Source organism: Patella vulgata, chromosome 6 (genome assembly GCF_932274485.2).
Source record: "Patella vulgata chromosome 6, xgPatVulg1.2, whole genome shotgun sequence".
Classification (NCBI taxonomy): Eukaryota; Metazoa; Mollusca; class Gastropoda; family Patellidae; genus Patella; species Patella vulgata.
In genome coordinates this window covers 33,627,698-33,654,893 of record NC_065884.2, presented here as the reverse complement: position 1 = coordinate 33,654,893, position 27,196 = coordinate 33,627,698, and the positions used below count along the sequence as shown (strand labels likewise).

At 36.3% G+C, this 27,196-nt stretch overlaps 1 protein-coding gene across 2 annotated transcripts in view; it reads right to left on the bottom strand.

The window, feature by feature from the left end:
• The window catches only part of LOC126825420 (phosphatidylinositol 4-phosphate 3-kinase C2 domain-containing subunit alpha), a 684,289-nt gene that overhangs the window by 309,429 nt on the left and 347,664 nt on the right, over positions 1-27,196 (bottom strand). For both annotated transcript variants that reach the window (XR_008788423.1, XM_056101571.1), the window contains exons 15-17: positions 19,739-19,844; positions 12,853-12,914; positions 12,612-12,692 (exon numbers count right to left, since the gene is read on the bottom strand). The gene's annotated coding sequence lies outside the window, so the exon portion shown is untranslated. The remainder of the gene's footprint in view (positions 1-12,611; positions 12,693-12,852; positions 12,915-19,738; positions 19,845-27,196) is intronic.

Here is a 27,196-nt window from a genome sequence, read left to right as displayed (position 1 = left end):
AACTTTGGCAGTAATTATCGGAAATCGTTGAAAATCAATAGGACTCTTCGTCTCATGACCTCAAACACTGTGTATAAATTTAAACTCAATCGGATATTAACTTTAGCCTCTAGAGCATCCACAAGATTTTTTGAAGTGATAAAGGGCCATAACTCTGGCAGTAATTATCGGAAATCGCTTAAAAATCAATAGGCTTCTTCGTCTCATGACCTTAAACACTGTGTATAAAATGAAATTCAATTGGATATTAACTTTGGCCTCTAGAGCGTCCACAAGATTTTTCAAAGTGATCAAGGGCTTCCAATGCATCCAAGCGTAATATTTAATTTATGTCGGCACAAAAAGCAACGAGATTTTATTAAGAGGCCACTCCCGTTAAGCGGTCAGTTGTGAAAATTCCCTTGGGTGGCTGCTTAATGCAGATTCTACTGTATGTGACCGTAAGCTTATTCTCGGTCTTTTTCATTTTGATTTTAATATTTTATCAAGAAAAACATACATGTAACAACTTTTGGTCAGGTATCACAGCTTTATAACCATTTAATGATTTATTTCTGTATTAATTTAATACTAATTTGAGAAAACCATTGGTTGTTAAAGAATTATCATACTTTTCCCGGGAACTGATTTTTTTATCATTTACTATAATGTTTTTATTACATCATATATACAAAAATTTCCATAATTGGTAGCGGTATATAAATTTTCATACATCTCACTCAGTTAATCATTTTTTTTGTTTAATCCATAGCAATTAATTAAGTGTTTAACATTTTATTTAAAATCGGATTACGTATGTAAATACAACCGAACTCTCACTTAGCTAATTAAATGAAGCAATCCAAACAATGCGTAATTTTCATGCAATTGAGAATTATATTTACGCATGGTGTAATCGTTGTACTGTAGTCAAGTGTTTACATAACATCAAGGCAGTATTCATTGAAGCATATTTCCTGTTGATACTGTTTGACCCGCATGAAAATGGGCGACAGCTTGTCTATAGAGATTTTGGCGCCAGTGAGAAGTCTCATGAGATTATCGTCGTTCAAAATTACATTGCGGGGTTGACTTCGATCTCTTCCTGTGGCGTCTACAGGTGGAAGTTTATTCATTTGTGAAGATACATTACCTGGGATGTGTGTGACTTGTCTACGATATCACCGATTTTTGATGTATTTGTCAATAGCGGAATTACTATTTTGAATGGATAATGGATAATAATAATACGACCACGGTAAGGCGAGCATCTATGGGTGTGCTTTTTTTTATATTCACCAAATGTTTAATTACCTCGAACGTGATTTACCGATTTTTGATGTATTTGTCAATAGCGGAATTACTATTTTGAATGGATAATGGATAATAATACTACGACCACGGTAAGGCGAGCATCTATGGGTGTGCATTTTTTTTATATTCACCTTTCTTATTCGTAATTCATACGTAAATAATCGTAATCAAAATAAACGATCGGATAAACGACTTGCGGGAAATTAAACGCTTTGTCTAATATTTAAACCCTGTAGATAAATTCATCGGGTGTTAATTTTTTTACGCGTCTCGGGAAATTAAAGTGCTCGGCTAGTAATTAAACCCATGGAGAAATTCAACGTTGTACCATTAAATTAAACGATAGTACTAATTAAACGATTTTTGTAATTTTCAAGCGTTATTATCAATTATCAAACGATGTTTTGAAATTAAACTGTATGCATCGTTATTCGCACTAAAACAACCATATTAAACAATACCAATCTTATAGTGATACTTTAGTCATGTTTCTGGCTGCAACCTGTGACAGCACAAGCGCAAAATATTGTATATTCTAAGCCCTCCCTAGTGCAGCTACAAGCACACGTACTACATGATCTGTCACTATTGCATCCACATCTGATAAGCCACATGGCAGACTCCAGACCAAGTTTACCGGTTGTGATGTTTTCAATTTAGTGTCCTTCTCCCAGCAATACAGTTCCGGATCAAGTTCTGATGGATTCCGATCTTCCAGTGAACGCCACTCAATAGCTTAGCGATGTCGTATATTTATGTTCACTGCAAATGCATCATTCGTTGGAGCTAGACTACATGGTTTAGGTGGGGATGATGTCGATACATTTCCAGTTTTAGATGCCTGATACCTTCCAGCGTGTTTTAAGTCATCGATTTGCAAGAGCTCGGTCCAAAATCACCAATCCAGGAAAGAATAACCGTTGACATTGGTCAAACTACGGAGAAACACATGTCAATTATCATTGAAATCCTGCCAGCTCATTCTCTTACTGGATGTGACACGGGTACATGCGGCTAGGTCGTGTGTGGAAATCAACAGTTTTGAAAGTGGTTAGAGCTTGATTGTATTCTCTCTCACCCCCACTCGTCGGAGTAATAGACACTCAAATAGAATCATTGCTCACACAGTTTCACAGGCCACTGTATTTATGTCAGCTTTTTTATGAACAGAGTTCTAAAAATCTATGTCTGAAACACGCTGGAGGGTGTGGACATCTAAAACTGGAAATGTATCGCCATTATTCTCCACCCAAACCATGTAATCTTGCTCAACGAATTATACATTTGCAGAGAACGTAAAAAGAGCTCATCACCTAGCTATTGTGTGGCGTTCACTGGAAGATTGGAATCCATAGGAGCTTGATCTGGAACAGTATTGCTGGGAGAAAGATACCAAATTCGAAAACATTACAAACGGTAAACTTGCTCCGGAGTCTGCCATGTGGCTCATCAGATGTGGATGCAGTAGTGACAGCTCATGTAGTATGTGTGCTTGTAGCTGCACTAGGGATGGCTTAGAATATACAATATTTTGCGCTTGTGCTGTCACAGGTTGCAGCCAGAAACACGACTAAAGTATCAAACTGGATATTACCTAGTTTTGTGGAAGTTATGTTCCTGTTTTGCGGTTAGAAATATTTCTTTTTAAATGTTCAACAATCAGCTTGTGTCTCCATTTTCAGGACCGACCCATGTGGCCCCGGAGCCCCTGATAAGGCTGTATTTGGTGTTATCCTATCACTCATACGCTCCTATGTCCAGAAATATATAGTTTGTATCTAGATTTAGTTTGGTTCGGTGAAATACTTGCCCCCAAAAGCCGATAACAAGTTAAAGGGTCATATTGTCTGGCATGTTTGGTTTTAATATCATCTAATCACCCCACAACATAATAAATGATTTCAGTGTATTCCTTGACCCCAGAAACATACGGTTAGACACCAAAATTATCATCCTAGAATAAATACTATGGGTGCTATAGGGGATTATTTGATGTGGCGGCCGACTTGGACGCCATCTTGAATTTCTCAAAACGCTCAAGGGTGACCGAGGTTCACCCGGCAGATTCTGAACGAAGAAACCCTAGGCTACTAAAATCAATCATAAAAAAAACTTTGTATACAATTTCCAGAGGATAATATTCTGTAAGTATTACAAATACAACTAGACCTGCATGGCAGTGCTGAAATGGCTTTCAGGCTGCAGACCCAAAGGAATCATACGCGAGTCTCTTCACTGAGCTATCAAACAATAATACTTTAGCTGTTTAGATCTGGCAATATCCGACGGAGAAATCATGTTTTTCAAAATATAGGTTCACGGATCATTGCCGGGATAGTTTAAACTTGGGCTGTATGATATTCTCGATATAGTCATTTATCGCGATATGGTATTTTCAGACCCAACTACGATATCATGTGGCCAAAAATCGTCGATATAGTGGTTTATCGAATATCGCCAAAATCTTCAAATATCGAAAAAAATTATCCTAAAAATGGATAATAAATACACTATACAGCAGTGGAAATTAGCCAACAGCAATAAACTATAATAAAACTAATGTTTTGAGAATCGTTAAATGTTGAAAACATTTGCGCAGTGTCCGCAGCCGTTTTTCACTGCATCGTATATGCGTTATTTTTACTTTGTTTTTAGTTGACAATAAATTGTCAGTTGTTACTACATGCAAAGCTTAGGCCTACTAAATCTTCAAATATCGAAAAAAATTATCCTAAAAATGGATAATAAATACACTATACAGAAGTGGAAATTAGCCGATAGCAATAAACTATAATAAAACTAATGTTTTGAGAATCGTTAATTGTTGAAAACATTTGCGCAGTGTCCGCAGCCGTTTTTCACTGCATCGTATATGCGTTATTTTTACTTTGTTTTTAGTTGACAATAAATTGTCAGTTGTTACTACATGCAAAGCTTAGGCCTACTAAACGCCTGAAATTTCCCACTACCGTGGCTAATTACCAGGCTATAAATAGGTTGTCATATTTTTAAAAAATGAATATTTTTAGAAAACTCTACAAAACTTAATTTCTGAAAGCAAGAATAAAACGATCTGTAAATAGATTACTGTCACTGTTAGGCCAACCGAAGCCAATTGAATGCTTGAATGGAAGATAGTCCGGATCATTTAGTATTTGTTAAACTGTTTGAACTTACAATACAAGACTTGAAGACCGCATCTACTTATAACTTCCACTGCATGTGATATTCTTACACAAGGTCACAAGCAGACGCTTTTTATACAACAGCGGTCGTATTTAATTTAATTATATGTACAGGCATAAGTAATGTCTCCTGTTATTGTGTTAAAAAGCATTGAAACGTTTTTATCCAAAAAGGATGTTGTTTTGTTCATTTTAATAAATCTATATTATAAAAAAAGCAACGTTTAAAGTGTATGATTGAATAAAGCAATTCTTACCCACAATTCTTACTCACACTGTAGTCAGCTTTTTAATGCATTTATATTTAATTTATTTAATAGAAAAGTGACATTATTATTAAATATCGCGATATTTAACTATATCGTTGAAAAAAATGCCAATATCGATATCGTCCCTTTTTGAAATATCGTACAGCCCTAACAGAAGTTTCAGAAACAATCATTGAGCAGTTTTGAAAAATAAATAAATAGAAGATCATTTTCAGTAATCTAATGATTTTTCAACTTTTTTCAGAGATTGAGACCTTTTTTCAACTACTTATTTCATTTAGAGGATTTTACATTTGGATGAACATCTTAGATCACCGATAGAACTCCAGGTAAAAGAAGTTTAAGATAAAAATAGGCGTAGTTTTCGAGATAAAAGTGACTCAAAAGGCTCCAAATTGGAAATACTAGATTTTCGGCATATCATAATTTACTTCCGAACTATTGAATTCGTATTAATTGGATGCCAAATGATAGTCCATCCATGGAACTATGCAACAACTTTTTAGTTGTTTTGATCCGCTGACATCTGACGCAGAAATCAAGTTTTTCGCATGCGCACCAACTTTTTTTTTTACCTTTTTTACCCTTTTTTTGGACTACTTTCAGTACACGAATTACTGTTTGTATAGTTTGGACAACTGGTTTGGGCATTTGAATGGTAGCAGGCTCTATAATGATATACTACATTATCTGATCAGATGAAATCACCCTGAGAAATCGTATGTTCAAAAGTGCCAAAAATACAAAAATGTCAAAATTTAAATTTCAATAACTCAATACATCATTAGATCAGCTATCTAAATATATATTCCTTTTTGAAAATCTGTAAAAATAAATATTTTTTTTTAGTATTTTCCAAAATTTAACGATTTCGACTTTTTTTTTTTCAATTTTCAGTCCCATTTTCGTCCTAGTCCCAGGATATCGCCGTTGTATTGGACTGCTTAGAGCATAATACCCCTGAAGGGACTCTCGATACAGGAAGTTTAAAAAAAATCGCAGGAGTAGCTTTCGAGATAAAGGCGTCCAAAAAGGCTCCAAATCAGAAAATACTTGATATTCGACGTGTTATATTTTGAGATGTGATCATCGTATCTGTATGAATTGGGCATCATAGAGTAGTCCAATCCACGGTTGACCCAACGCTACCTTAATTTAGTTAATCAGTTGATAATGGACGGAGAAATCCTGTTTTTCCAACAAGCATCCATTTTTGGGTGTTTTTTTCAATATATCAGACAATATTTTGACTACTTCCAGTTTACGAATTGTTGTTGGAATTGCTTTATCCATCGGTTTGACTATATGGCTTTATGTACCAGGATTTTCAGAAACATCGATTAAATCGAATAATCCTTTTAAAAAAATATTAGGGTTAGAAATTGTGTAGAAAAATTGAAAAGATAGGTTGCCAGGCAACGAAACATACGCCCACAGCAGCTAAAACGTCCGGGCAGTCAACAAGTGTTGTCGCATATTTTTTACTTTTTTTGGTAATGAAACATTTATAATACACTAAAATCTGATTAAGAGTAACAACTCATGAAGTAATTATCAATCTGAAGTCAATCGGATGATAACTTTAGCCTCTACAGCGTCAAAAGTTTTTTCAAAGTGATCAAGGGCCATAAGTTTGGCAGTAATTATCGGAAATCGTTGAAAATCAATAAGATTCTTTGTCTCGTGACCTCAAACACTGTGTATAAATTTAAAGTCAATCGGATATTAACTTTAGCCTCAAGACATCCACAAGATTTTTTGAAGTGATCAAGGGCAGTAATTATCGGAAATTTCTGAAAATCAATACGCTTCTCCGTCTTATGACCGTTAACACTGCGTATAAATTTAAAGTCAATCGGATATTAACTTTGGTCTCTAGAGCATCCACAATCATTGAACTCAGTCAAGACATTCACCTAATGAACATCTACATCAAGTTCAAACATTCTACCTCAATTGAAAGCAGAGTTGTTATGTTCCAAAGTCTTGACCAAGCAAATTACTTATTGCTCCTTAGCGTAAGCAGAAAATTCTCATCATTGAACTTCGTCAAGGTAATGATATAGTGAATCTATATTCAGAGTTTCATTGCTTTCACTTCATTATAACCAAAGTTATCATGCCCCAAAGCATCAACCAATCAGATTGCTTATCTCTGCTTACCGTAAGCAGACAATGTTCATCATCGAACTCCATCAAGGCATTCACCTAATGAATGCCTACACCAAGTTTGAACATTCTAACTCAATTAAAAGAGAGTTATTGTATTCCAAAATCTCGACCAATCAAATTGCTTGATGTAATAAAGCTATACACCAAGTTTCCTCACTCTCACTTAATTAGTATTAAAGTTATCGTGTCCCAAAGCATTAACCAACCAAATTGCTTATCTCTGCTTACCCTAAGCAGAAAACTCTTATATTTGAACTCCATCAATTTCGAATCCACAGTTGTAAATGAAATGAAATGAAATGAAATGGGGTTTAACGCAGTGATGGGATTATGCCCGTATATTCCAGACTTGTCCGAATCTTTTTTCCAAACGCCCAAAATTGTCCGACCGGGAATATGCCCAATCGGACATCAAGACATGGTGAATAATATTCAAAATTCCGAAATTAAAATAGTTTACTGAGTGTATAACTACCACTCAACCCGATTATCGTCGATAATACGCTGGGTTTATTAGGTAATTAAGTGATCAACGTATTTATCGTGTTATACCAACTATAGTATAAACCTACCTTGATTTAACTACTGAATCTGCCTTGATTGACTGACTTAATCCTTTGTCGGACAATTCATCAATCTAATCTTAAACAGAAGTCATTGCTTTTCTTTTGTCGGACTATTCATCAATTCAATAAGAATGATTATAATTTTAATCCACCTGTTTACCTCGTGGTTTCTCATTTGTCGGGCATCTTAATCGCATTGATGTGAGCCAACATCATCTATAATAAACTAATCATAGATGTCACATATCGTAAGAGTAAATAACACCCTAAATCAATGGACAGTCATTTTGTCTACGATATCTTTTACGTCTTTTAAGAATCCATATAGAAATTCTCATCCACAGTGGCGTGGCACTTTCCCTTGATCTCGAGCGCGGCACGAATATTGCTTAACATATTATTAGGCAGTGCTTACTATGAAGCCGTGTGATGTGAGTCACGTAGGCTATTAGTCTCTATTATCCAGAAAAATATTCTACGAATATGTTGAAGACTAGGAGTTTCTGGGTGACCGAGACTAGTACGCACCCAGCAAAATAACAAAAAGGGGAGGGGCTACCAATAGCTATATGAGCAGAAATTCTAACGTATTTGTAGGCGGGAATTAAGAAGCATGTCAATCATTCTGCTGTGTTGCCTATGATCCCTATCACTCTGTCGTGACTATGAAAGAGTGTTATTCGCTGAAGTTAGCTATGCCTGTTTACAAGTGATTTAACTATTTCGGAAGTTCTGCATTCATTTGCTGCCGTATAAACGAAGACACGTAATTCTAAAGGAATATTATGGTTGTGAATTTGATGCCGAAGCAGGATCGGCAATACAAGCGCTAATTCAACATATTACGAAAATGCTTAATTTACGGACATTTACGGACATAAATTTGAATGCCGTATGGGAATTAAGTGTGAAAAATAGCAAGGTCACCAATTTTTATTACGTGCGGGATTTGAATATTTTGTTGACATGTGGTTTTTAATTGTGGTATGAATTGAATACTGTACAGGAATTAATTATGAAAAATAGCGAGGTTCACCTATTTTTATTACGTACGGGATTTGAATATTTTGACATGTGACTTTTAATTGTGGTACGAATTCGTCTGATTAAATAACGATAAGAGTTATGCCCCTTTATTTTCGGTAAAATGTCCGACAAGAAAAATTTTGAAATCCCATCACTGGTTTAACGTCCTACTGTTCTGCTCTTAAACTGGGCTAATGAAAACGGGCATACGCCATACAGTGTGCTATGAGGGAAATTTTGCCCGGGCAGCGGCACTATCGCCTACTCTTATATCGAATTCCAACTGCCAAGGGATCTTTTACGTGCATTCCAATGTTTACACGGGACCTCTGTTTTTCGTCTCATCCGAAGGACTAGACAGCTGTCCTTGTCAGGCCCTCCGTCCTCCTGCATCACTGACAAGGGGAAACCACGTCGGAAAATCAGGATGAGCTTTCTCGGCGAATGCAGGGATCGAATACCGGACTTCCAAGCTAGCGAGCCAGCGCCTTACCCACCTAGCCACCGTGGCTCCCCGAATCCACAGTTGTACGTGACAAGGAGTAGGGTCGCCTGTCCAACCTCGTTTGTTTTCTCCGGATCCTCCGGTTTCCTCCCACTGCTAAAGACCCCTACGCGCAAGCGTATTATTGAAATAAAAATTAAACCATATGTTAGTCCCGAAATGACCTAGTTTGTGTCAAGTGGACGTTAAACCCCATTTCTCTCTCTCTCTCTCTCTCTTGAACTCCATCAAGGCATTCACCTAATTAGACACCTACGCCAAGTGTTAAAATTCTAACTCAATTAGAATGAGAGTTATTGTGTTCCAAAGTCTCGACCAATCAAATTGCTTATCACTCTGCTTAGCCTGAGCAGAAAATGCTCATTATCGAACTTAGTCAAAGTATTGATGTAATAAAACTATACATCAAATTTCATCACTCTAACTTGATTAGAACTAAAGTTATCGTGTCCCAAAGCATCAACCAATCAAATTGCTTGTCTCTGCTTACTTTAAGCAGAAAATACTTATCTTCGAACTCCATCAAGGCATTGACTTAATAAACACCAACACCAAGTCAGACAGATAGACAAACAGACAGATAGACAAACAGACGGACGAACCCATTTTAATAGTCCATTGCTTTCTTCAAAAGGCGGGGGACAATAAAGATCGAGCTTTGGGTAGATTGGATGAGGATTTGAATTCGAAGTAGGTACAGTGGGGAGGAGTAAATGCAACATAAAACAATATATATTACCAACAAATTCAAAACCAGGACCACATTCTTGTGTGTAGTATGCTTTTATCTGTTCTATTTTCTATACATTTATAAGGCATTCAAAGCACTCAATAACATTTGACAAAACACATTTCATTGTGACCATCGCCCCCTAAATGAACATATCTGTATGTTACAACTGCATTTGCTACCGAATGTTGTCTTTTGCAACATATACATATACATCATATACATGTAATTATACAGTATAACCATATATCTGTTTATCACCCAATAATACATTCTACAGTAGTTATCGCTTGTGTGATAAATTTCAGAGAGAGAGAGAGAAATGGGGTTTAACGTCCACTCGACACAAACTAGGTCATTTCGGGACTAACATATGGTTTAATTTTATTTACATAATTCGCTTGCCACGTACAACCGGGGATTCGAAACCACGCCAGTCGACTCAATGACAGACTTTATGATACAGCGCTAACCATTCAGCCATCCAACCCCCCGATAAATTTCATAATCTACATGAATTTGATTGGTCAGTTGAATAGGAACTACTTTTTTTTATTTTCAAAGAACAGTTCATTTCTTATAAAAAGTAACGTTTTTTTTATTGAAAATGAACTATTGTTATTCAATTGACCTTGATGGAAACACTGGGTCAATATAAAGGATTTGCAATGGTTGAATTGCTGTCAAAAAATCATGTATCACTATGCCGTAATGTTCAGTAAAAGTGAAATCTACAGCAAAGAATTATATTTATCTATTTGTGCATGTAAGAAGGGATTGGGTGATAAATAAAATCTCCTACTCGTCTTTTTTGATATAAAAAAATATCAACACTCGTCGAAAAAGTAAAAAAAAACTCGGCAGAGCCTCGTTTTTCGTTACTTTATCAACTTGTGTTGATATTTTTTGATATCAAAAAAGACTGGTGGGTGTATAAAACCAGAGCATTGCTAACGGTGCAATATACGTCCACATTCACATTCCTGCTTTGATTGATATGGTACTTTTTAAAATGAAGAGAATGAAATATGAAATTGCTGTAATATGACAAGAGGCAAAGAAGGCTAGGCATTGGGATTGTTTTGCCAAATTTTCAGACAAAATATTAACAAAAAAGTGGGTGTGACACTGCCCCAGGGACCAAAATAAATAGTTACTGTCTTTACGCTATAATAAGGAATAAATATTCAAAGTTCCAAGATGATCCATTCAGAATTGCAGCCTGTAGACGATAAATACATAAATTGGGCATGGCTCTGCCCCTGGGTGTTGGATATGGAACAATATAAATAGGCACCGCCCTGTTATTGAAATGATTGATATGCTCAATTTGAACAAAATCTGTTAATTATTGCAACCTGTAGAGTATTTACCGATAAAAACTAACAAAAGTGGGTGTGGTCCCACAACCCTGGGGGGGTCGGGACATGCACCAAAATAAATAGCTGCTATCCTTACAGGATAAGGAATAAATATGCCAACTTCCAAGATAATCCATTTAGAATGCCAGCCTGTAGATAAAAAACACAAAAATTGGGCATGGCTCTGCCCCTCGGGGTTGGAAATGGACCAATATATATATAGGTACAACCCTATGCTGGATCATTCCAAATTGGATCCAAATCTGTTAATAATTGCCACCTGTATATCATTTACAGACAAAATATCAACAAAAAGTGGCACCGCCAAAAGGGCATGGGGTGGGGGTGCAGGGGGTTTGGAGGAGGGGGTCGTGCGTCAACATCCATAGTTACCGTCCTTAGAGTATAAGGAATAAGTATACCAAGATAATTCATTCAGAATTTTGGCTTTCAGGCGCTAAAGGCAAAAAGTGGGCGTGGCTCTGCCCCTGGGGGTCGGTGCATTCACCAAAATCAATAGTTGACACCCTACCCTCAGGCTATAAGGAATATATATGCCAAGTACCAAGCTGATTCATTGGGCGTGGATCTGTCCCTGGGTGTCGGGACATGCAGTTGTTGTCCTTTGGCTATAAGGAATACATATCACAAGTTCAAAGACGATCCATTAAGAATCGTGGCCTGTAGGCAACACACACAGACACAAAGAAAAATGGGCATGGCTCTGCCCCAGGGGGTTGGACAATCACCAAAAAACAATAGGGGTCATCCTTAAGGTATAAGGAATAGGTATGCAAAGTTTCAAAATGATCTGTTAACAATTGCGGACTGTGCGTGAAACACAAACATTGGGCGTGGCTCTGTCCCAGGGGGTCGGGCATGCACCAAACATAATAATGGTCAGCCTTAGGGTATATAAAAGGTTGGGCAAGCCCCCCAAACGATAGGGATGTTCCTTAGGGTACAAAGAATAAATATGCGGCCTGTAGACGACAAACAAATATAAGAAATGGGCATGGCTCTGCCCCTGGGGGTTGGGCATGCACCAAAAACAATAGGGACCATCCTTAGGGTATAAGGAATAAGTATGTAAAGTTTCAAGATGATCACTTAAGAATTGTGGCCTGTAGGTGATACACAGAAAGATAAGGGGTGTGGCTCTGCCCCTGGGGATTAGGCATGCACCCCAAATGATAGGGATGTTCCTATGGGTACAAAGAATAAGTATGTGAAGTTTCAAGATAATACGTTAAGAAATGCGGCCTGTAGACGACAAACAAATACAATAAATGGGCGTGGCTCTGCCCCTGGGGTCGGGCATGCACCAAAAACAATGGGGATCACCCTTGAATAAGTATACAAAGTTTGAAGAAAATCGAGTAAGAATTGCGCCCTATAGGAGACCCACAGACATACATACACACACACAGGGGCGACGGCATAATATGTCCACATTCATAATGTGGACGTATAAAAATGAACATAACATGTATTATATACTTACACAGAAGAGGATTCTTTCTCCAACACATTTAGAACTGTATCATGTATCTCTGGATGTAAAGCATCAAATGGTCGCCTATCACTAAAATAAATACTTCAATTATTTATAATCCATTTTTTTTCATATTTGTCATCTAAACTTTAAAGTACCGGGATTTAATTTATAACAAATTCGCCAATATTCACAAAGAAAATATTGAAAACAATTGTTTTCAATCATTTCAGTTCTAAAAAAATCCTACCTTGTTTTCTTGACATTTGGTGCAGGAAAAAAAATAGTTTTATCAAAATCTGGTAAATTAACCTGAAATAAATTGCATGCGACATACAATAAGACGGAGTGGGTATAAAAACTAATAAATCTCCTGTTAATAACCTAGTTACCTTAATTTGTAACAAACATAAGAGAATATATCTATATGACCAAGAACCATACAAGAAAATATTTACCAAACAGCTGCATTATACAGCACTGGGAAATAGGTAAGGTGTGATCTGTACGTTTTCTATATATAAATCTAGCTCTATAGGTCTATTTCTCAGAAAGGATTGAAAATGGATATTTCATTGGTTAAAATCATGATAATGTGTATTATTAGTATTAATTAACAGAGGTAAGAAATTGGCTGAAAAGTGAATTAATTATCTCTAGGGGTGAAAATCTCTGAGATGGTGTGTTTTCTCTACTGAGTGGGTTTGTTAACTGGGAGGTTAAAAGTGAATAACACAGTGTGTATTAGTTGATTGGTGAGTTTTCTGCACAAAAAGGGTATAATCCGGTGATGGGATTTCAAAATAAAGGGGCATAACTCTTATTATTTAAGCAGGCGGTTTCAGACCACAATTAAAAATCACGTGTCAACAAAATATTCAAATTCGTACGTAATAAAAAAAATAGGTGTGCCTCATTATTTTTCATATTTAATTCCCATACGGTTCAACAAAATATTCAAATTCGTACGTAATAAAAAAAATAGGTGTGCCTCATTATTTTTCATATTTAATTCCCATACGGTATTCAAATTTGTGTCAGTAATATTCCTACAAAATTACGTGTTGTCGTAATACGATAGAATGGAAACTGTCGACCCGTACTTTTGTTCAAAATCACCTCGAAAATTAACGTATTTTCTGGGGTATAAGTCGATATTTTTTTCAGCAGAAATCCGGCATTCGTCTTATACTACGTTTTGACTTCTATATGGATGGAGGTGAAAAAAAAAAAGACATCCCGAAATTTTTTTGGCAGTGATCGTCGCTCCACGATATCGAGCCAGTGACTTCATCTGCTAAATAATAGCACTCACATGCGCTATCGTGTAAAACAATTAACTACTTACATGTACACTATTCCAATCGAAATATTTGTCGAATTCCAATCGAAATATTTGTTGACATTTCTCAGCTTGTTTATTTCTTTTTTTAAACATATACCCCATTCAAAATATTATCATAAACCCGAGAATATGCTATCAAAATAGAATCTTTCCTCCGAAGTAATAATTGTCACGATTACATCTCTTGTAGTTTCACAGATCTCGTGAGATTTCTACTTTAGTTTTTGATTATTGTATTATAACCACATGTGGGTGTTTCTGTAAAATGGCTTTATTTAACGTCCGCTTCCACCGAAGTGATATCACAGACAAATTAACGGATATATTGATTTATAAGTTAACATGATAATTGTCACGTTTACATCTCTTGTAATTTCACGCATCTCGCAAGATTTCTACTTTAGTTTTCGATTATTGTATTATAACCATGTGTGTGTGTGTGTGTGTGTGTGTGTGTGAAATAGCTTTATTTAACGTCCGCTTCCACCGAAGTGATATCGCAGACAAATTAACGGATATATTGATTTACAAGTTAACGGATAATATATTGATTTGGGTGTTATATACTCTTACAATATGTGACATTTATGATTAGTTTATACATATTGTCGGCTCACATCAATGAGATTAAAATGTTCGACAATGGAGAAACCACGAGGTAAACACGTAGATTAAAATGATAGTAACTCTTATTGGATTGATGAATAGTCCGACAAAGGGGAAGCAATGATTTCTGTTTAAGATTAGATTGATGAATTATCCGACAAAGGATTAAGTCAGTCAATCAAAGCAGATTAAGTAGTTAATCAAGGTAGGCGTATAGACGGTATAAGACGATAAATACATTGATCACTTAATTACCTAATCAATCCAGCCTATTATCACCGATAATCGGGTTGAGTGGTAGTTATACACTCAGTACACTATATTAATTTTGGAATTTTGAATATTATTCACCATGTCTTGATGTTCGATTGGGCATATTCCTGGTCAGATAATTTTGAAAATAGCGTCGGACATGTCCGGAATATATACGGGCGAAATCCCATCACTGGTATAATCATATAGATAAGAAGAATGAATGAATCAAATGGAGTTTTATGGGATGTCAGCTACAACCAGACTATATGGTGCCAACCATGTCTATTGCACAATAACACCCCTCTAAATACGAAACAGGAAGTGTTTCTAAATATATTAATGAAGACTGGACAGGTGTGTATGTATATTTAGAATTAAGTTTCGGTTGGTACTTCTCAATAAAATAGCTTTCTTTTGCCTTCAAGAGGTCGTTGTTCTTGCTATTAAGTCTATGTAAAGGAAAAACACTAAATGTTAAATAGTTTAGATAACAGTATTCAGTTTACAATTGATCAGAGTCAAACCACATTAAATTTTCTGGATGTGACAGTTAAGCTACATGAGAACGGCTCTATTGAAACTGATGTGTATTACAAAAAAAAACGATACACATCAATATCTAAATTTTAACTCTTGTCACCCCTCTCATACGAAAGAGAAACATCCCATATAACCTAGCTAGACGAATTTGTACAATTGTGTCCAAATCAAGATGTCAAAGTTCAGAGACTACAGGAACTAAACGGTTTGTTATTAAAATAAAAATATCCAGGTAAATTAACCAAAGAGTATCGAGTCTGGATCAAAGCGTGTTAAGACAACCTAAAGTTCCTGTAAGCTCTGATAAAAGGAACGTTGCTTTAGTTACTACATTCAAACCGTCCCAGGAAAATGGGAAATCTATCACTGAAAATTACATCCATATCCTTAAAAATAGCCAAACGATGGATAAAATTATGAGGAAAAACAAATATAATCAACAGTTCTAAATATGATTCAGTCACTTCAATACCAGTAGTTTTGAAATGTGGTAATTCAAACTGTAAAACCTGTGACATTATCATTTAGGGATCATCCATAAAAATTAATGATTATAATATATTTTATATCAAACAGGCAATGAATTGCCAATTGAACTATGTAATTTACCTTATAGCATGTCCGGGATGCAAGGGAAGGTAGATAGTAAAGACCAAAATGATGCTTAGGTTGAGAATGAACTTCCATCGACAGCACATACTTCAACCAAAATACAGGATGATCCCGCTCAGTGAGCATCTTGAAGTATGTGGGGGTGGGGTGGGGCAAATTTAGTGTTTTTTCTCTATATAAAGAAAGAAAGCTATTTTATTGAGAAGTACGACCCGAAACTTAATTCTAAATAAGAGAATATTTAAATCAAATAAAATAAATACCGTGGTGGGATTGAATATTTGTAGTCTGTAGGCTAAGAAATAACTACCCTTGCCTGTATAATAATTTTATCATGTAACTACGACATTGTGACGTCATAGGTTATTGTTAATTGAATATTTGTTTAATAAATGCCAAAAGAGCCGCTATCAGGGTGAAAACGTTAGCATAAAAATGTAGTTTTATTTTACCATCTTTAATTTCAATTATATATTACCAAAGAGCAGCTTTAATGTAGGTTCAACAGTTTTACTGAGAATGTTGTTGTTCCTAGTGTTTAACGTCCTTCCACCAAAGGTAGCCTAATATTGCAGACAAGTCTTATTTTTTATTTTCATTATCTCAGCGCACGCTCAGGGGTCTTTGGTGTAGGAGGAAACCGGAGTACCCAGAGTAAACCCACAAGGTTGAGAAGGCACCCCTATCTCCAAGCCACATACGCTCACACCAGGGATCGAAACCACAACTATAAGCCAGAGGTGACCGGCCAGCTAGAGAGCAAAGCGGGACACTCTAGACCACTAAGCCATCCCAACCCCCCCTTTATTGAGAATCAAATTGCCCAGTATAAGTTCAATAATAATAAACATAACAGAAGGAAACATTCCAGACAAAGAGCGAATACAGTGGACTCTGTCACATCCGACATCATGCGGGATCATTACAATAATTCGGATCACACAGCGTTTCGGAATACCGAGCTTTCTCCAAAACCGGAAATACTGTAACTTCGAAAACCGGAAGTATTTTTATATTGTAGCTTCGAATCACCAGAATGCTATTCCCTTTATAAATGATAAACTTTTCTGTACTTTCAAAATTTTATTATATTAAATAATTAACAATAACAATGCATGCGTACAATATATTCATAAAATCGTTTACATGTAATATCAATGCATGCGTACAATATATTTAGAAATATCAATGCATGTAATCGTTTAAAGTAGTTTGCTTAGTTAAGATTACCGGAAGCATATCGTAAGGCGGAGTCCTGGGCAACATCTTCTAACAAATGAATTGTTGCGATCATCTTTTCGTCCTTAATCTGAGCGAAGTGTTTTTGTCGTTGAGCATGCGTAGGAATTTTGAATAGGTCAAGTCTGTCGTTAATGTATATTCTTCATCGTCCCCGTCTTCAGTCAATTGTCATTTATAATCTGTCGTTCTATGTCCAGTTTTTCAAGCCAATCAAAGTAAACGGCACCTGTCATCCAAGCTTTGTGATTGGCCGACCAATTGACTGGCAGGTAGATCTTGTCCACTCCCTTAAAACAACTCAGGTTCACTGCTTTACCGATCAAAGTAATCAACACAGTTTTAATCTCACCGATAATTGATTGGTGATTACTTGTTAATCTTTTCTGGCTTCACACCCATTGAGTTTTAATCTCACCGATAATTGGATGCTTCACACCCACCGTTTGAAGTACGGATTATACAGTGTCGATTCAATTTCCTTGATTCTGATTGGTCAAGAAATGTGGTCAAATGGACAATATACCCCCTCTAAATTATCGAAATATTACAGTGTACTATTTTTCTTTTTTGTGTTCAATGATCTTTCGCAACTCAAATCTTTATTGGCAAATATTTTCAAGAAATTCTGCACAGCGAGTATCACACCATTTTCAAACATGACCCCTAATGATAATTAACTTGCCTTTCAGTCTAGTTCTCACCCTTACGTATCAAACAACCATTAGGGCTAGATTTATATACGGCAAACATACATATCACACCTTACCTTTTTCTAAGTGTCAGTGTAGTACCCTGCACAGAAATCTGTCCAGAGAACCTTTCGGAGAACGAATAGCGATTACACTACAAAAATTGAATCGTGCAGTACTGACAATGGTTCTGAGATCACCTCACTTCAGTGGTCCAGTTTGGACAGTTCTGAACACTTACATTTCACCTGTGTAAACTACAAAGATAGGTTGCCAGGCAACGAAACATACGCCACACAGCAAGCAGCTAAATCGTCCGGGCAGTCAACAAGAGTTGTCGCATATTTTTACTTTTTTCGGTAATGAAACATTTATAATACACTAAAATCTAATTAAGAGTAACAACTCATCAAGTAATTATCAGAAAATCATTAGAATTTGTTTGGTTTTTAAAAAGTTTAGTATACGAAACATTTATTATCATGGATTTAGCTGTTCAAGTTATCAAAATTGATTGATAATCAATATACTTGTTCGTCTCAAGACCTTAGACTCTTAAGTCAATCGGATGATAACTTTAGCTAGCCTCTAGAGCATCACAAGATTTTTCAAAGTGATCAAGGGCCATAACTTTGACAGTAATTATCGGAAATCGTTGAAAATCAATAGGATTCTTCGTCTCATGACCTCAAACACTGTGTATGAATATTTAGTTAGCCTCTAGAGGATCCACAAGATATTTTGAAGTGATCACAAGGGACATACCTCTGGCAGTAATTATCGGAAATCACTGAAAATCAATAGGCTTCTCCCTCATGACCTTAGACACTGTGTATAAATTTAAAAACAATCAGATATTAACCGACGGTTTGGGGGTGACGACAATGTACGACCACATTTCAATGTGGGCGTATAAAAAATTGAACCTCTCTATTCTTGGAACCGTTCCTGGGAAGCTTAAAATTTGTAATGAAAACAAAGAGAAAGCTTCTTGCATCTGGTGATTAGTGCGGTGTCATCAAGTCTATGATAGTCAAGGACACACTGATATTATACCTCACTGAATGTACTGCATGAAGTAAAGATAGGTTGCCAGGCAACTAAACATACACCCACATCAGCTAAATCATCCATGGGTTGTTTTATATTTATACTTTGCGGGTAATGGGAGCGTTTACATGATACCGATCTAAATTTAATACAAATCACATGATAATTGTTGTCGTTGGAGTGTTCTACAAATTGAAACAAGGGCTGTAACTGAAATTGTTGAAATTCGATAGGCTTCTCCATTTTCCAACTTTTAATAATGAATATAAATTTCATACAGATCTGATTTTAACTTTTGTCATTGGAGCATTAACAAGGTTCAATAAAGTGAAACAAGGGCCATAACTCTATAAGTAATTAGCTGAAATTATTGAAGATAGGCTTCTTATTTGGTTCACTAATTTAAATAATGCAGATACATTTCATACAGACTGGATGATAACTATTGTCATTTGAGCGTTCACAAGGGTCTACAAAGTGAAATAAGGGACATTAACTCTAGAAGAAATTAACAGCAATTGTTGAAATTAATTAGGCTTCTTCAACTCACAAATGTAAATTATATTATAAATTTCAAAACATGTGGACAAACAGACATACAGGATCAACGACAATATACAGCTACATTTTCATGTGGGCTTATAAAAACTGAGAACAGAAAGCTTATGCAAGAAAAGAGAGAGAGGGAAATGGTGCTCAACGTGCACTCGAAGAAATGAACTGGGTCATTTTCGGGACAAACATTTGGTTCAATTTTCAATGGGCTTTGATATCAACAATAGGAAGCTATAGTTTACCTGTAATAAGACGGAGTCAGACAAAAGCGTTTTACAAGATGGCATTAAATGATCAGCTTTAACTCCCATCTGTAATGGTACTAACTGGTTACCCTGTACCAGATGACTGAAATAAATACATCATGATAATTACCTGTTTACAGAGTCAAACTAGGCATCCAGGAAGCAGTGTCCCAGTAAAAAACATTAATTAGGTTGTTTAACTAGACATCTTGCTTATCACCCCAAAAAAGAAAGCCATGCAAATTGTGGAAATAAGTCTACACAGCAGCTTCATCATTAAAATTATATAGAAATTGACAGCAGCTAATCCAAAATGAAAACTTGCCTGTTGACCAAAATGGATAAGGCATAAAGATGTCATCAAGAAATCCAAAAATGTTCTAAATCAACAAGGTTCATCCTCAACGATACCAATGCATGAAATGAAATGGGGTTTAACGTCCTACTGTTCTGCTCCTAAACTGGGCTAATGAAGACGGGCATACGCCATAAGTGTGCTATGAGGGAAATTTTGCCTGGGCAGCGGCGCTACAGCCTACTCTTATATCAAATTGCAACTGCAAGGGATCTTTTACGTGCATGCCAATATGTACACGGGACCTCGGTTTTTCGTCCCATCCGAACGAACTGTAGTCTCTATCGCATTAACAAGGTTTTCAGCAAAGTGGGCATAACTCCAAAACAGAAAGTCGTGGATCACTGAGTGTCAATACGGTTCACCCTCTGATGACCCCAATGCGTCAAATGAAATATAATGAAATGTTGTTTAATGGCACGTCAGCTCCAACCGAGCTATATTGCGCCAAACATATGGTGAATCTAACGAGACAAATTAAAACAATATCACATAATTGAATTTATATATGTAAATAAAAACAAATATCACAGAAAATATATAATTAAAAATAAATATAACAAATCTTTTACATATATAAATATTTAAAACAATATACATGATTAAATATATACAATTAAAATTGAGAATAAAGGTTTGTCTCTTTTAAAAATGTTAGCACTTTATCCTATAGCTCCGGTTGAGCAAATAGCTGACGTAATGACTGGCAACGGTAGTATTTAGATCTAATATACTTGAGATGTTTGCACTCAATCAAGATGTGGCTCACTGTCAAAGGAACATGACAGTGAACACATTCCGGTTGAGGCTCTCGCTTCAAAATGAAAATATGAGTTAAAAAAGTATGACCAATGCGAGAGCGACACAAAATAACTTCATCTCTCCTGTTAGACGTGTAGGAGCTTGGCCATTCTTCAAGGAGAGGCTTTATGTGATGAAGTTTGTTTGTGCCTGCAAGATCCCAAGACCGTTGCCAGCGGTCATAAAAATTCGAATAAGGGAAGATCTAAGGCAGACTTGGCAGCTAAATCTGCTTGATCATTCCCTTTTATATCCATGTGACTGGGGAGCCAGCAAAGGACAATGTCCTTGCTGATGAACTCGTTTGATAGTAACAGACCATAAATGTCTGCTACTAATGGGTGTTCAAGCTGTTTATTATTTATTGCTTGTAGTGAGGACAAAGAATCAGTAAAAATTATATATTTTAAATCAGATGTTGATTTAATGAACTCCAAAGCCTGAAGAATGGCCTGGAGTTCAGCTGTAAAGATGGAAGCAGCAGGTGGAAGGCGGACAGAAATGGTCTCAGATGGTGTCATGTTAGCCGAAGCTACCCGATCACCATCTTTCGAACCATCTGTATAAATTGGAGCATAATCACCATATTTAGACCTCAGCTCTCGAAAGAGAGACTGAAACACCGTAGAGCTAGTATCTCTCTTTTTATGTTGTGTAAGATGGAAATCAATCTTTGGGGGAGATATAGCCCACGGTGGAGTTCTAAAGTTCTAATAGTTTTCTGATAATTAAACATTGTGTATAAATTTAAAGTTAATCGGATATTAACTTTGGCTTTTAGAGCATCCACAAGATTTTTTGAAGTGATCAAGGGCCATAACTCTGGCAGTAATTATCGGAAATCGCTGAAAATCAATAGGATTCTTCGTCTCATGACCTTAAACACTGTGAATAAATTTAAAGTCAATGGATATTAACTTTGGCCTTAAGAGTGTCCACAAGTGATCAAGGGCCATAACTCTGGCAGTAATTATCGGAAATTGTTGAAAATCAATAGGCTTCTTCATCTCATGACCTCAAACACTGTGTATAAATTTATGGTCAATTGGATATTAACTTTAGCCTCTAGAGCGACCACAAGATTTTTCAGTGATCAAGTAATTATCGGAAATTGCTGAAAATCAATAGGATTCTTCGTCTCAAGACCTTAAACACTGTGTATAAATTTAAAGTCAATCAGATATTAACTTTAGCCTCTAGAGCGTCCACAAGCAATTGTGGACGCCAGACCGACGAACCGACGGACGGACTGGGGCGACGACAATATACGACCACATTTCAATGTGGGCGTATAAAAAAGTATTTGTGATACGTTTCGGTAATCAACACCTTCTACGGTGAATAAATCCCACATCCCCACTTAGTCATAAACTTGCATGTTGTAGAGCATTTCCGACAGGTCCCCAATGGACTCGCTACTTTGGGGCTCACAAGGGGGATTCGTTGAGGTTCGCAAGTCCGTTTGTTTGACATTTTGTTCTCTAGTCGGATAAACTAGTGATCAGGCGAGGAACGGTATCTGGGCAGATCTATTTATCTCGACGATCGGTGCCTGACAGAATATTGTAAAACAGCATTTCTGGCAGTCTACTTTTCAAAATTTTCTGAGGGAGGACTCCCTACTTTGACGAAGTGGGCTTCGTCGTGATTCGCAAGTCCGTTCGTTTGACACTTTACCTCATCGATCAGTGCCTGAAATACTGCCAGGCTGCATTTCCGGCAACCTGTTTTTCAAAATTTTCTGGGGGAGGCCCCCTACCCCTGTTGAAGCTCGTGCCTTTGCCCCCTTAACCTTGGACTCTGCCCCAGCTTTGCCCCTCCAATCACCGGCGGCTGGCGCCACCACTGCATCCACCCCCCGGACGGATGAGGGAGACGACAATATACGACCACATTTGAATGTAGGCATATAAAAAAAAAATTACAACATGGGGGGTCAGCAAATTTCAACAATACTTCTTTCATGGGGACCCTTAGGCGACAGAAGTCACATGACTTTTTGAACGAACAACTGTCGGTACAACCCAAAATTGTTGATTTTGGCAAAATTTGACATATTTCGACCAATTTTTACAATAATTTCAAAACTCTCTTACCCAAAATGTTATGTCTCTAAATTTTTGATATTGGTCAGGTATGATAGGCCTAGTAGTCGACTTAAAATCTGGCAGCCGTTTGGGAATGAATGAATTGTGTGGAATTTTCTATAAATTATCTTAAAGTGGTCATTTTACATATGTTTAAAACTACGCTATCCTAAAACGTGTGTGCTGCAATATTCTAAAAATGTGTAACAAGCGGTTGCCATGCAAGATATGCCCACATTTTGCAAGAGATGGACAGAGAACGAGCTAAAAAAATAATGTGATTTTTTGTACAATCAGGGGCCATCCAGGAAGATATGGTCCGATATGCGCGAATATTGACAGGAACCAAGATCTTTGGGTTATGAACTTACCTTTCAAGTTTCATCAAAATTGGATAAAAATTGTGACCTCTAGTGGGTCCACAACCTTCATATTACATACTTTTATACAATTTGCGTACAAATAGCAACCATTTTGTTGTGCGGTTTCATTTCAATTTTCCCGAAATTCGAATTCAACTTTCATTATGGTGGAATGGTGATATATTTAACGGTTTTTAAAATCAGAAAAAAAATTGTGACCACTAATGCTATTTTTCGAACAATCAGGGGCCATAATCCAGGAAGTTATGTTCGGATATGCGTGATTATCAGAAGGAACTAAGATCTTAGTGTGTAATGGTGATATATTCAGACGTTTTTGTTTTTTTTTAAATCGGATAAAAATTGTGACCTCTAAATTTTGTACAATCAAGGGCGATAATTCAGAAAGTTATTATCCGATATGCACAAATATCGAATGGAACCAAGATCTGTGGGTTACAAACCAGTATTTCAAGTTTCATCAAAATCGGATCAAAATTGTGACCTCTAGAGGGTCCACAACCTTGATATACCAGATGTTTACACTATCTGTGTACGAGGGTCAGCCAATTTCACGAAAATCAAACTCAACCAACATGACAGTGTAAAGGTGATATATTCGAACGTTTTTGTAAATCAGATAATAATTGTGACCTCTAAATGGGCTACAAGCTAAAAACACGATTTTTCGTACAATAAGGGGCCGTAATTCAGGAAGTTACCATCCAATATGTGCAAATATCAAAAGCAACCAAGATCTTTGGGTTATCAACATGCAATTCAAGTTTCATCAAAATCGGATCAAAATTGTGACCTCTAGCGGGTTCATAACCTTGATATACCAGATCAATCTGTTTCACAGAGAATTACGAGTCTTCTCTAATATCTCTGTAAAAGACAACTGTCTTTAACATGTGCCGTCACAGCATGCGGCGTCAATCATTGGCTGAATGGCGCATACATTGTTTACATAAGACATTACTGCTTCAGGCAGAATGCTGCCTTTTAGTCATTTTAATACCCATTCACACTAAATAGGAAATAGTTTTTACCTACAAATACGTCAAACGTCTTTATTCATTTTTCTAATACATCAAAAAAATGTTTTAGAATATAATTTGTCGGCGGAAAAAAGTTAATATTGGAGACTCATTAAGTCGCATTGATGTCATCCTTATCAGTGATTGTAGCGCCTAGCGAATATTCACTGCTGATCAGTGTGATACCAGATGTTACACTATTTGTGTAGAGGGACGGCCATTTTGTCTGGCAGTTTTTTCGTCCGATTTTCTCAAAATTCAAACTCAACCAACATTACGGTTTAACGGTGATGTATTCGAACAGTTTTTTTAAATCAGATAATGATTGTGAACTCTAGAGGGATCACAAGTGAAAAACGTGATTTTCGTACAATCAGGGGCCATAATACAGGAAGTTACGATCCGATATGCACGAATATCGAAAGGAACCAAGATCTTTGGGTTATAAACTTGCATTGTAAGTTTCATCAAAATCGGGTGAAAATTGTGACCTCTAGAGAGTCCACAACCTTGATATACCATATTTTTACACTATTAGTTAGCGTACGATGGGCAGCCATTTTGTCTGGCAGTTTTGGTCTGATTTTCACGAAGTTCGAACTCAACCATCATTACGGTGTAACGGTGATATATTCAAACGGTTTTCTAATGTGGATAACCAGCGGCTGCCAGGCAGGATATGCCCACATTATCTAGAGATGGATACACTGTAACACCTATATCGTCTAATAAGGGGTTTATAGCGATAAAAACTATGCATATAGTTTAATTTCAAAACATCATTTAATATTGATAAAAATCGTTTGGAAATTACAAAAATCGTTTAATTAGTACTATAGTTTAATTTAATGGTACACCGTTTAATTTCTCCGAGAGGCGTTTAGAAATGGCCGAAGCGTTGACTTATCTAATGCGTTTATTTATTAGACGAGATGCGTTTAAAAATCAACACCTGTTAATTTATCTACTATGTTTAACTATTAGATGAATCGTTTATTTTCCTGCGAGCTGTTTATCCGTTCGGTTCATTTTGATTTGTATATGAAGTGCGAATAAAAATGGTGAATATAAAAAAGATAGGTTGCCAGGCAACGAAACATACGCCCACAGCAGCTATATCGTCCGGGCAGTCAACAAGAGTTGTCGCATATTTTTACTTTTTTCGGTAATAAAACATTTATACTACATTAAAATCTGATTAAGAGTAACAACTCATTAAGTAATTATCAGAAAACCATTAGAATTTGTTTGGTTTTTATAAAGTTCTGCCCCATGCTAACGCTTAGTATACAAAACATGTAATATCATGGATTTAGCTGTTTGAGACATAAAGATTCATTGATAATCAATATACTTGTTCGTCTAAAGACCTTAAACTCTGTGTATCAATCTGTAGTCAATCAGATGATAACTTTAGCCTCTAGAGCATCCACAAGATTTTTCAAAGTGATCAAGGGCCATAACTCTGGCAGTAATTATTGGAAATCGCTGAAAATCAATAGGCTTCTTCGTCTCATGACCTTAAACACTGTGTATAAATTTAAAGTCAATCGGATATTAACTTTAGCCTCTTGAGCGTCCACAAGATTTTTCAAAGTGATCAAGGGCCATAACTCTGGTAGTAATTATTGGAAATCGCTGAAAATCAATAGGCTTCTTCGTCTCATGACCTTAAACACTGTGTATAAATTTAAAGTAAATCGGATATTAACTTTAGCCTCTAGAGCGTCTATAAGAATTTTTGAAGTGATCAAGGGTCATAACTCTAGCAAAAATTCTCGGAAATCGCTGAAAATCAATAGGATTCTTCATCTCATGACCTTAAACACTGTGTATCAATTTAAAGTCAATCGGATATTAACTTTAGCCTCTAGAGCGTCCACAAGATTTTTCAAAGTGATCAAGGGCCATTACTCTGGCAGTATTATCGTATATCGCTGAAAATCAATAGGCTTCTTCGTCTCATGATCTTAAACACTGTGTATAAATTAAAAGTCAATCGGATATTAACTTTAGCCTCTAGAGCGTCCACAAGGTTTTTCAAAGTGATCAAGGGCCATAACTCTGGCAGTAATTATCGGAAATCGTTGAAAATCAATAGGCTTCTTTGTCTCATGAGCTTAAACACCATGTATAAATTTAAAGTCAATCAGATATTAAAGAAAGGGTCCGGCACTCGTTTAAGTTGCTGTGGGTGGAAAGACAATTGTCTAAAATTAATGTAAAACTTTATTTTTCGAATATCAGTCTAATAGTTTAAAAGATATGATCCGTTAAAGTTCCAAAATTATCACCTGTCCGCAGAACGGCAGCGAGTATACCCCGTGTTACTAAAAATAGTCGTGACGTAGTGCGAGTTAGCATTATTTCATTGGATATGGCAGCGTTATAAGCATTTACAATGGATTGCGACAGTATGGTGACACAGAGGAAACAGGACCCGAGTATGTATATTAAAGCTATAATTTCATATTTTTAAGTTATATTTTTAAAATTTATTAAAATAAAGCCTTAAAATAGATGGTATCCATAAACAGTCCTACCTTGTTAAAGAATAATCCTATCATTCCTCTAAATCACTTTTGTCAGCTGAGAAAGTGGCAAAAATATCATTTTCAACTTCAAATTCCAACGTTTGAACATAGCTAATGCATGGAGGCAATGGGAAAACAAGGGAGGTAATTGTGTTATTATTTCCTGTGTCAATGATTTTTAAGGGTGGGAAATAATGCCCATGGTCGTATAATAGTGAGTTGATAACCTATTGAGCAAAGGACATAGAAATAATTATGTTTTGACTTTCTTAGAAA